This window comes from Anser brachyrhynchus (assembly GCF_964034855.1).
Source record: "Anser brachyrhynchus genome assembly, chromosome: 3".
Classification (NCBI taxonomy): Eukaryota; Metazoa; Chordata; class Aves; order Anseriformes; family Anatidae; genus Anser; species Anser brachyrhynchus.
The window spans coordinates 3184829-3193857 of NC_137696.1; positions in this window are offsets into that span (position 1 = coordinate 3184829).

Consider the following 9029-nt stretch of genomic DNA (forward strand, 5'->3'; position numbering starts at 1 on the left):
TGGATCGGACCCTAGTATTTTCTTGGAGATGATTTGTGCAGCAGTTCAGTCCCATTTACGGCGTGTTCCTTTCTGGTTCATGGGCCTGTTTGGTTTTGATTCAGCAAAGGACTAGAGCTAAGCTAAGATTGCTCGTCCCTTCTCCATCCCAGCTCCCAGCCAGGGGCATGCTTCTCAGGGGACGAGGGTTTGGCTGGAGCTGGGAAGCTACGCTGCCCCTGGGCTGCTTCTCCCCTGGGTATTCTTCCTGCTCTTGGCACAGGTCCCACCCCACCCCGGCTCTTGGATGATCAAAGGCATTATCTATCCTTGCGGCTTTGCAGCACCTTAGGAGCATTAGCAGAACATAAATCTGTGCAAGTTGTCTCCAACCGTGTTAACAGCATGGAAGTGCAATTCGTTTTCAGGCTGTTGCTGGCTACCTGCCATTGGGGTTTATGATTTGCATGGGGTTGATGGACAGCTTGTGAGTCCTCTGGCCAGTTTTGTAGCATCGCTTTGAATTTCAGGGCTTGCTTCCCTTTCAGAGTTCTCCTGCACCTCCTCTGGCAAGCTTTCCCAAGGCTGGCAGCTGACTGGAAGGAGGTGGGGAAGATTTTCTTCTGGTCTCTGTTAATTTTTAATTAATCGGTGAGGTTTCTTTCTGGCTTGGGTTCCTTCTAGTTTCAGTGCCGCCATCTCATTAATTGCAGCCAGTTAGCACAGTGGAGATGCAGCCAAGTGTCAGCTGGTATGTGCTTTTTGTCTCTCTTGTCAGCATAATTAGAGGGTATCCGCCGACTATCGTGTCGCTCAGACGCTCCTTCGTGCTGTTCCCCCTGGTGTGGAGCTGTGTTTCACGGCCCTTTGACAGAGCTTGAGCTTCTGCAGTGGGGTGAGGTGGGTGGGAGCAGGGTACATGCTGGTCCTAAATACGGACTGGGCTTGGGATGTAACAGCATTGCTGGGGAGGACTTGCAGGCTGATGGCAGCGTGTTTCCTCAGCAATCTGGGATCCACTCCCCATTGCTCTCAGCTTCGTCGTAGTGAGACACGCACATCGCTGTGGTGTGGCAGTTGGGGTGTGTTATTGGCACCCCGGGAAACCACCTCTGGCCAGCACAAGGAACATTACGGACAACAGCAGGGTTAGGAGGTGCAGAAAGCGCCTCTGTGTGGCTGAATGCTTGTCTCGCTGGAGGAAACCCAAACCCTGGTCGTGGCTGGGCAGTGGGTTCTCCCTTCACCTTCATCAATTAATTGCCTGTGAGTTTGCAAGAAAAGAGTCGGGCTCCCAGTTATGACGATTTTATGAGTTTCCCCCAGTCAAAACCAAGTGGCTCATTTCTGGCTGTATTAAATGGTTCACTCAAATCAATACGTGGCAAAATGAAGCAGGCACAGGGTTTCTTAGGTAGCCTATGATCTACAAAAATGCTGATACTTCATCTCTGGATCCAGCCTGATTTATTCATCCAATCCTGCACGCTTGACAAGAGCAACCCCTGCCCTCTATAAACCAAAGATGAGGTGTGGAAAAGCCCAAACCACCCAAGCTCTTCCCTCCAGCACCAAACCTCCCACTACCCATGCTGGCTGCAACCCTGCATCCCGCTGGGGCATCTGCTCTTTGTACTGCCAGTGTGTGGTCCTTTCTTTCCCCTTTTCTCCCCTTGGTTTGCAAGCAGAGCCTTCTGCAAGGATATAAGTTGCTGTTCATCTCCACTGCGCATTTCTCTGTCTCCTCTCTGTGATCAAAGGGAGCAGATGGAAAACTTTGCAAAAAGAACAGGCATTTCTGTTCCCTGCTGCAAGTCAGGAGGGGCCTCAGGTGTTCTCCCTCAGACTTCGTACTGCAGCTTACTGCATTCGTCCAGGGGATTTAGGAGGATAAGATGCCATTGCTAGGCATCTGCGTACAGGTAATTTGTCTTGATATGTTTTCGGTGTTACTGATGAGAGAGGGAGATGGATGCTTAATTAGGGAATTAACCATCTTTTAAAAGAATGTTTTCTCTGAACGCATTTATCAAAAAAAAAAAAGCAAAAAAGTGCTGCAAACTTGAAACTGTGTGATGGAAATCATATCTGGGTATGAACGCAAAGGCTGAATAGCTAGAAGAAAAGACCAGCGTAATGACGTCTGGTGTGCTGGTCCTATTTTTGTCTCTTCCTAGAGCTACCCCCCCCCGGGAAAGGGAGGGACATATGCAGGTAAGCTGCATGCTGCAGGCACCGATTCTGCCCCCATCACGCAGCACTTCGCTCCCTGAGTCGTTCTCTATTATCTAATCCCTGTTAGCTGGAGTGCTGCGGGTTATAATTTTAAAGCATCCAGTCACTTTGGGAGGCGGTGGAAATTGGAGCTCGAGACTGCTGCCAAGCATCTGAGATGAGAGATGCTTCGTGCTCAGGGAGTATCTCAGGGCAACATTACACCCTGTGTCTGATGCAGCACTGCTTCCCACAGCCACATTCTAGGTTACGCCTCAAATCTTTAAGTTGATCAAAAATTAACTTGTCCCTCCTCCATTAGCGAGGATGAGTCCAGTTTGATCCATGAGATGGGAAGAAGTTTATTTCCTAGGATAATATTTTTTCCCTCTGTGAGCTGAAGTCAGGTATTGGTGATTTTTGTCCTAAATTCCTGCCCAGCATTTTGTGGAGATTCTCTAATTGAAATTGACAGGTGCTTGTACAGTAGGTTGAAATGCCAAATAACAAGCAACATTTTGCATCTTTATGTATGTATGAGTGGAATATGAATTATTTTGAATTTATTGTGGGAATGGCAGGGAATTAGATTACATAGACCAAGAGTTTTTTCATTTGCTGATGCACCCCATCTGCCCTTCGTGAATCTCAAAGAGTACCCTGGCTATCAGTGGTTTCCATTTGCAGCAAGGCAGTGTCTCTGACGCCTCTTTAATATTTGCTGGCATCAGGCTGGAGAGGGGGAATGCTTTTTGCCTCTGAAACGCCATGCTTGGCTGCCTGCTCACACTCGGCCCCTCTTGCATGCCTCGAGCGATGATTCCACTTTGCTCTTGCCAGAAAAGGCTGTCACCAGTTCCTTGCAGAAACAGCAGCTTCTGCAAAGCCATCCCACGTGGGTGCTCCTCAGCCGTGCAGCTGGGTCTGTCACTGGTGGCTCGTGGTGGTGCTCAGTGTGACCTGGGGTCCCTCAGGGGCCATGGGTGAGACCCAGGGTGCCGCACAGGTTTTGGGAGCATGGGGCTTTCCAAAGGAAACCCGTTCGAGTAGGTGTGAGCGTCAGCACATCCCCATCTGCCTGGGAGTAACCCCACCGTAGGGTGCTCCTGTGGGAAAGCCCCAGTCGGATCCCTGCCTGCAAGGGACTCCAGGTGTCCCCATCCTCGGGACATCCCTGGGGAGAGGGGACCCACATGTGAGTCAGTGCCTCAGCTTCCTTCTCTCCTGCAAACCTTTTTGGGGAAAAAATTGTTCCCTGTGCCAGAAATAGGTAGAGATTTGCAGGAATCTCCCCAGATATTTGTAAATGTGCCAGGAGTCATCTCTTTGGAGTCCTTTTTTTCTTGTGTGCTGGGAAGAAAAAAAAAAAAAAAGGCAATATAAAAAGGAAAATCACCATAGCTTCAAAGAAACCCAGCAACTCTGTGTTGGGCTGGGAAACTGGAGCAATAATTGGCACCTCATTTGATGCATGCAGCTAGAAGAAAAGCCTTTTAGCCTGGTTCAGCACTCATTAGCACCTCTGTAAAAGGAGAGTGGCGGCCCTGAATTCACCCGGATGGGGCACTGGGAGGGATCCCTTTCTGCCTGCCCGCTGGGCTAGCAGGACACCCTTGGTAACCCATGGCCCCGCTGGTACGGCAGGCTGGTCCCGAAAACTGGGGCCTGCGCTCATGTAGGGCCGCTGGGCCTCACCTCTGGCAGCCATCTTGTAGGCCGTACCCCCGGGCACGGGCAGGTGGTTCTTGAAAGATGGCGGCAGCCGTGTGCATTGATAACCACTGGAAAATAATGCCATTTCCAAACTGCGTCTGCCAGTGCGGGACCGTGTAAGGGAAGGAAGGCCTGATTTTTAGTCTTTAATGGCAGCTGCAAAGGTGTCCCTGTTGTGCGTGGGCTGCTCTGGCGTTGGAACCCCCTCACTCCAGCGGCAGTGGTGCCTTATTCCTTATTCTCTCCTGCCCCTTGAAGGCATGGCCATGACTGCGTTTCCCATGGCCTAATTGCGTGGAATAATTTCAGTGAGCCGGAAGATGAAAGGGCTGAGGGCAAGATGCAGTTTGCAGGCTCCTGTGTTGGCAGGGTGGTCTTTCCACTTGAAAATGGCTGCTTCTAGTTGTAACACGGCGTCAGTTCAGGTTGGAGTGCTTGTCTGCTCGTCCCTACCCTCAGGCCGATGTTGTCAGAAACTAAAGGTGTTGGAAGGAGGTCGCAGCACCAAGAAATGGCCACGCGCTGCTTTCTGCACCAGGTTGTTTGCCCGCTAAGGAAAGCTGAATGGATGGGGCAGGTTGGTCAGGCAGCTAGATCCATAGCAGTGGTGCCCCCTGCAAGTTTGTTTTTCTCTGTGGGCAATACAATGATGATTAATTAAAACACAGTGACCCTTTCAATTAGAGCTTCCAAAGCACTTGCCAGGCATTAAGCACAGTAGTGCTATATGAGACAGACAGCATGTTATTGTCCCCAATTTGCAGATGAGAAAACCCCAGTTCAGCAAAATAATCTGATTTAAAAGCCAGAGCTCAAATCCTTGTCCTATGCACAGGATGGAAACATTTCTTCTCAGTTCTGCAGGACCAAGTTTTTACTTCATGGACTTTGGGGATCAGTGTCCCCGATAACACCTGCAAACAAAATTCTGGTTCAGAATGTGCACTAGAAGAAAATGAGTTACGTTGTCCTCAGACTTGCTTCACCTTTTTGAATAATTTTCCAATAACTTGTGATGAGGCACCTGTAATTACTGTGCCAGTTTAATTTAGAGTAGGTATTTACCAATCAAATTATATCTGACACAGTACTTGAAGGGATGGAAGTTATCTTAAAAAAAAAAAAAAAACAGTGTGCATCAGTAATATTCCAGAAATCAATGTTGTTTAGCAAGCCATATTGACCTTCTTAGAAGCTGAGATTTTTTTTAATTACACCTCTGAAATAAGATTAAAACCTTTCATTATACATTGAGAATTGCCTTAAAATAAATAAATAAGAAGCACCTAGGCATTTCTTATTGATTTAAAAGTATCTCGAGTCTCATAATACCAGTCTTTCAGTCCAAACAAATCACAATGAAAAATAAATAGCTGAAAAACCTTCCTCTCTTATTTTCTGCATCGGGGGGAAGTTAAGCTTTGACATATATTTTGCAAATGCTTTATTAATGTTACCTTCACTGGCTTTTTTTGCGTTTCTGCTTTTGGTGTGCCAGCACTTAATTCTACCTTTAAGCTCGTGTGGCCTCTGTGGAGATGGTTAATAAATGTTGGTATTTTGGCACCTGAAACTATGCAGCAAGTAATGCTGCTCTGTTAGTGCCAGTGCCAACATCTGTTGCTCATGAATCATTGCTCGTAGTTAGAATGCATAACTGAGGATTTGTTTAAATAAAAAACGCTATTAGCAGCGGGATAAAAGAATATAAAAAGAAGGTTTTGGCTCCACTGGGAAGAAGGATGGTTCACGTGCCAAAACGTGCCCCGAGCATCTGCGAAAGCCCACCACTTACGTGGAGCCGAGGCACACGTAAGTATGTCGGGAGGAGACAGGCGTGGAAAAAAAACACATGTATTTGGGGAGATCCAGCTGGATTGCAGATTGTCTCTCTGGTTGTCATCTGCTTTGGACCAACCTGGCTTTTTAGGCTATGTCTGTTCTGGAGGACCAGAGAGGGTCATTGCTGGGACATCCCTGGCTGTCCTGAGGCAGTTTGTAGCTGGGGTGTAAGGCACAGCATCCCCTCCTGTGTGCTGGGTGCTGTGGTCGGTGGGTCTGCAAACATGAGAGAGGTGATGTTCAAGTAAGCCACGGGGAGTCATGGAAAATATTCAAGTATTCAGTGTGCGTTTGACAAGTACCTGGAGAAGTGGGATTTTTTTGCTTAATGTGTTATTTCAAAATGGCTTTTTCCCACTTAAATATTGACTTTGCATCAGTTATCTGACACTGACTTTGAAACACTGTGAACAGGTGAAAGGAGAAGAAGAGCAATATGGGAAAAAAAATGATCGAGTGAGGTGAGAGAGGTGAAGCCACCGCTGCAGGGGTGTGGGACTGGGGCAGTGAGGCATCATCAGGGAGACATTGCCAGGATGGTATTAATGTTTCTCCTTTTCTCTTGCAGCACCAAGTGTTTCCCACCTGTTTGGTACCTCAGTTGGGAATTTGTGTGTCAGCATGTGCCTGGGGCATGGTGAAGAGCAGGGATGGACAAAGCAGTGTCCCATTGCTGCTCCTTGTGAGCCAGGGTAAGAAAAATAGGTAGGGAAATGGGGGGGATGCAGCTCTCCTGGCTGCTGGGGGATGCTTCCTGCAGTCCCAGGGAGGCTTTCACATGCTACCTCCGATATCAAACCATAATGCACCCAACACGATGGCTTAATTAAGTCTGTAAGGCTGACGTCTTCAAAATGTGGCATATGCCCTTACCCTAGTTTGTCCTGGCAAACACCTGGTTAGCGTTACATAGATTGGAGATTTACAGGGCCGGTTCCTGGTCTCAACTTACATGCAAAAGCTCTGCATGTGCTTCAAGCACTCCCTTACTCCTCCACAAAACGAAGTTACTGCCTGCACTACAGCTGCTCGTGGTGTTATGCGGGGGAGTGAGGGGTAGAGCGGATGTACAGGAGGATGCAGCAGGAGGAGAAATCCTGTGATAGCCGCAGAGGGGATGAGGTGCTTGTGCTGTATTTTGAATTACGTTTACACATGTTATAATAGGAATACTTTATACTTGAGACTAGCCCATTTTGATAGCTGCGCATTTTGATAGCTGTGAATATCTCTGATCGCACTCTGTTCCTCCAGCTTTCCCAGCCCCTGCCCAGCAGCTTCTCAGGTGAGGCAGAGCAGCTCCAGCTTTGCTCTGCTCTTCTTTAACCTTTTTCCCCCTTCTTTCATGTGATGTGGTGTCACCAAAAAGGTAGCGTGCGTGCCAGTGTATTGCCTGCTGCCAGTGTTCAAGAGGGTGAAGATGCCCTGCTGATCCGAGCCGGCAGAGTGAGTGTTAGTCCTTTCTTCTGGATAAAATCCCATCCTCTTGAGGACCAAAGGAGGAAAGGGGGAAACCCTTTGCTCCCTACCACAACAAGGCAAAAGCAGGGCAGATTAAAGCAGCTAAAGATTGACTTTGAAGATCCCTCATCTTGATTCATAGCTGTTTTTATGAGCTGCGTCAGTTCATTTCTTCACCTTTTAAGCTTTGCTTCCCACTTCTGCATCTCGATGTAGTGGAAAATGTCTCTGAAATGGCTTTTTGCATGCACACGTACAATTGAGGTTGTAAAAGTGAGCTCGAAGTCCTGAGCCAGGGCTATTCCCTTGAGTGCTGGTGGCTCTGAGGTCGCTGTGCCATGACAGGCTCTGCCAGCCAGGGAGGTGGCAGGAGGGTAACGCCAGCACTGTGCAGTGGCATCTCAGATACATGAGGAGCAGGAATGAAAATCCTCAGTTATTAAAAATGCTTATCTTGTGAGAAGGAGGCTTTGAGGTCCTTGACCCGAAAGCTGTGCAGAAATCATTTCTCATGTTGTGAACTTACCTCGGGGCCACGTTGCCTGGTTGATGTCCCCAGAAGAAAATGAGACAGCATGATGTTTTCTTCTCTGGGCTTTTCACGACAGCACATTGGGAGACACGGTGCTAGCACTACACAGAGCTTTCCCTTAGGATCTCTCAGAGGATGCTGAGCTTTATTCTCTCTTTGCATTTCAGTTGTGCATTTGCTGATCAAAGCACTGTCTCTTGCTTTAGGAGAAGCACACCTGATGGCAAAACTCAGCCCCAATTCAAGGTGCTAAGTATTTGGCAGCATCTCACCCCACAGACTGGAGGCTCCTTGCAGCTGGGGTAATATTGGGGTTTGTATTCAGGGAAGTGTCGCATAATGGAGTCCTGCTCCTCAGGGCTTAGAGACACAGAGATAATGCAAATAAAGCTAATAATGAGTAATTAGCAATCACTGCAAGAAATGCCGCTGCCGTTTTATGGTACCATCAGGAAAGGCAATGAGAAATGAATCATTGCAAGGGGGGGATACCGCTATTTTCAGGCTCTGCCAGGCAGCCTGTGGCTCTTTTACAGCCCGGCGCATCCTGCACTGCGCTCGCAGCACCAGGGCTTGTCCCCGAGCAGAGGCTGCTCTTACAAGTGCAGGTCCCTCGTCTCCTGCTTCTTGGTGGGTGAAGTTAGGCACCCGCACTCCCCTGGCCTGCCCAGAGGAACACACAGAGTTGCTGGCTGTTTTTAAGCACTCTTCAGTGAACCCAATGCAATATTCATACCCCAGCCGGCACGGTCTGGTCTGGGGAAGCACTGGGGCCTGGGATGTTGGCCAAGATGCACAGCTCATTGCATGGGCAAAGCTGGGCTGCAGAGGAGCCAGTGCTGCCTCTGGCGCTGGCCTGGGGCTGTGGAATGAGTTTACACGGGAGCAGCAGCCCCCTGGACATCCCACCTCTGCTCCCTGGACACAGCATGGGTCTTTGGCTCACCTCTGCCCTAAGCACAGAGCCACATTGGTGTGGAAACGAGCACAAAGCTGCCAAAATACATCCCAGGAGGAACAGGTGAGTGCCAACTGTTAGCGACAAATGCTGCTGATATTATCCTGACCTTAATGTAAGGTATCCTTAGCCTTATGTAAGCTCACAACCAGTTTTTATCCCACATTTGTTTTGCCATTATGCAAGTTTGCCCAAGAGCTTTTGGTGACGTAGGCGATTTTGGTAATTTTAGCTTTTCAGGCAGGTGGGGGGGGAGGGGTGCACTTGCATCTCTTTCTCGGGACGTAGGGATGCCTTTGTCTTCAGACATTGAGCAGCGGTCACGGTGGT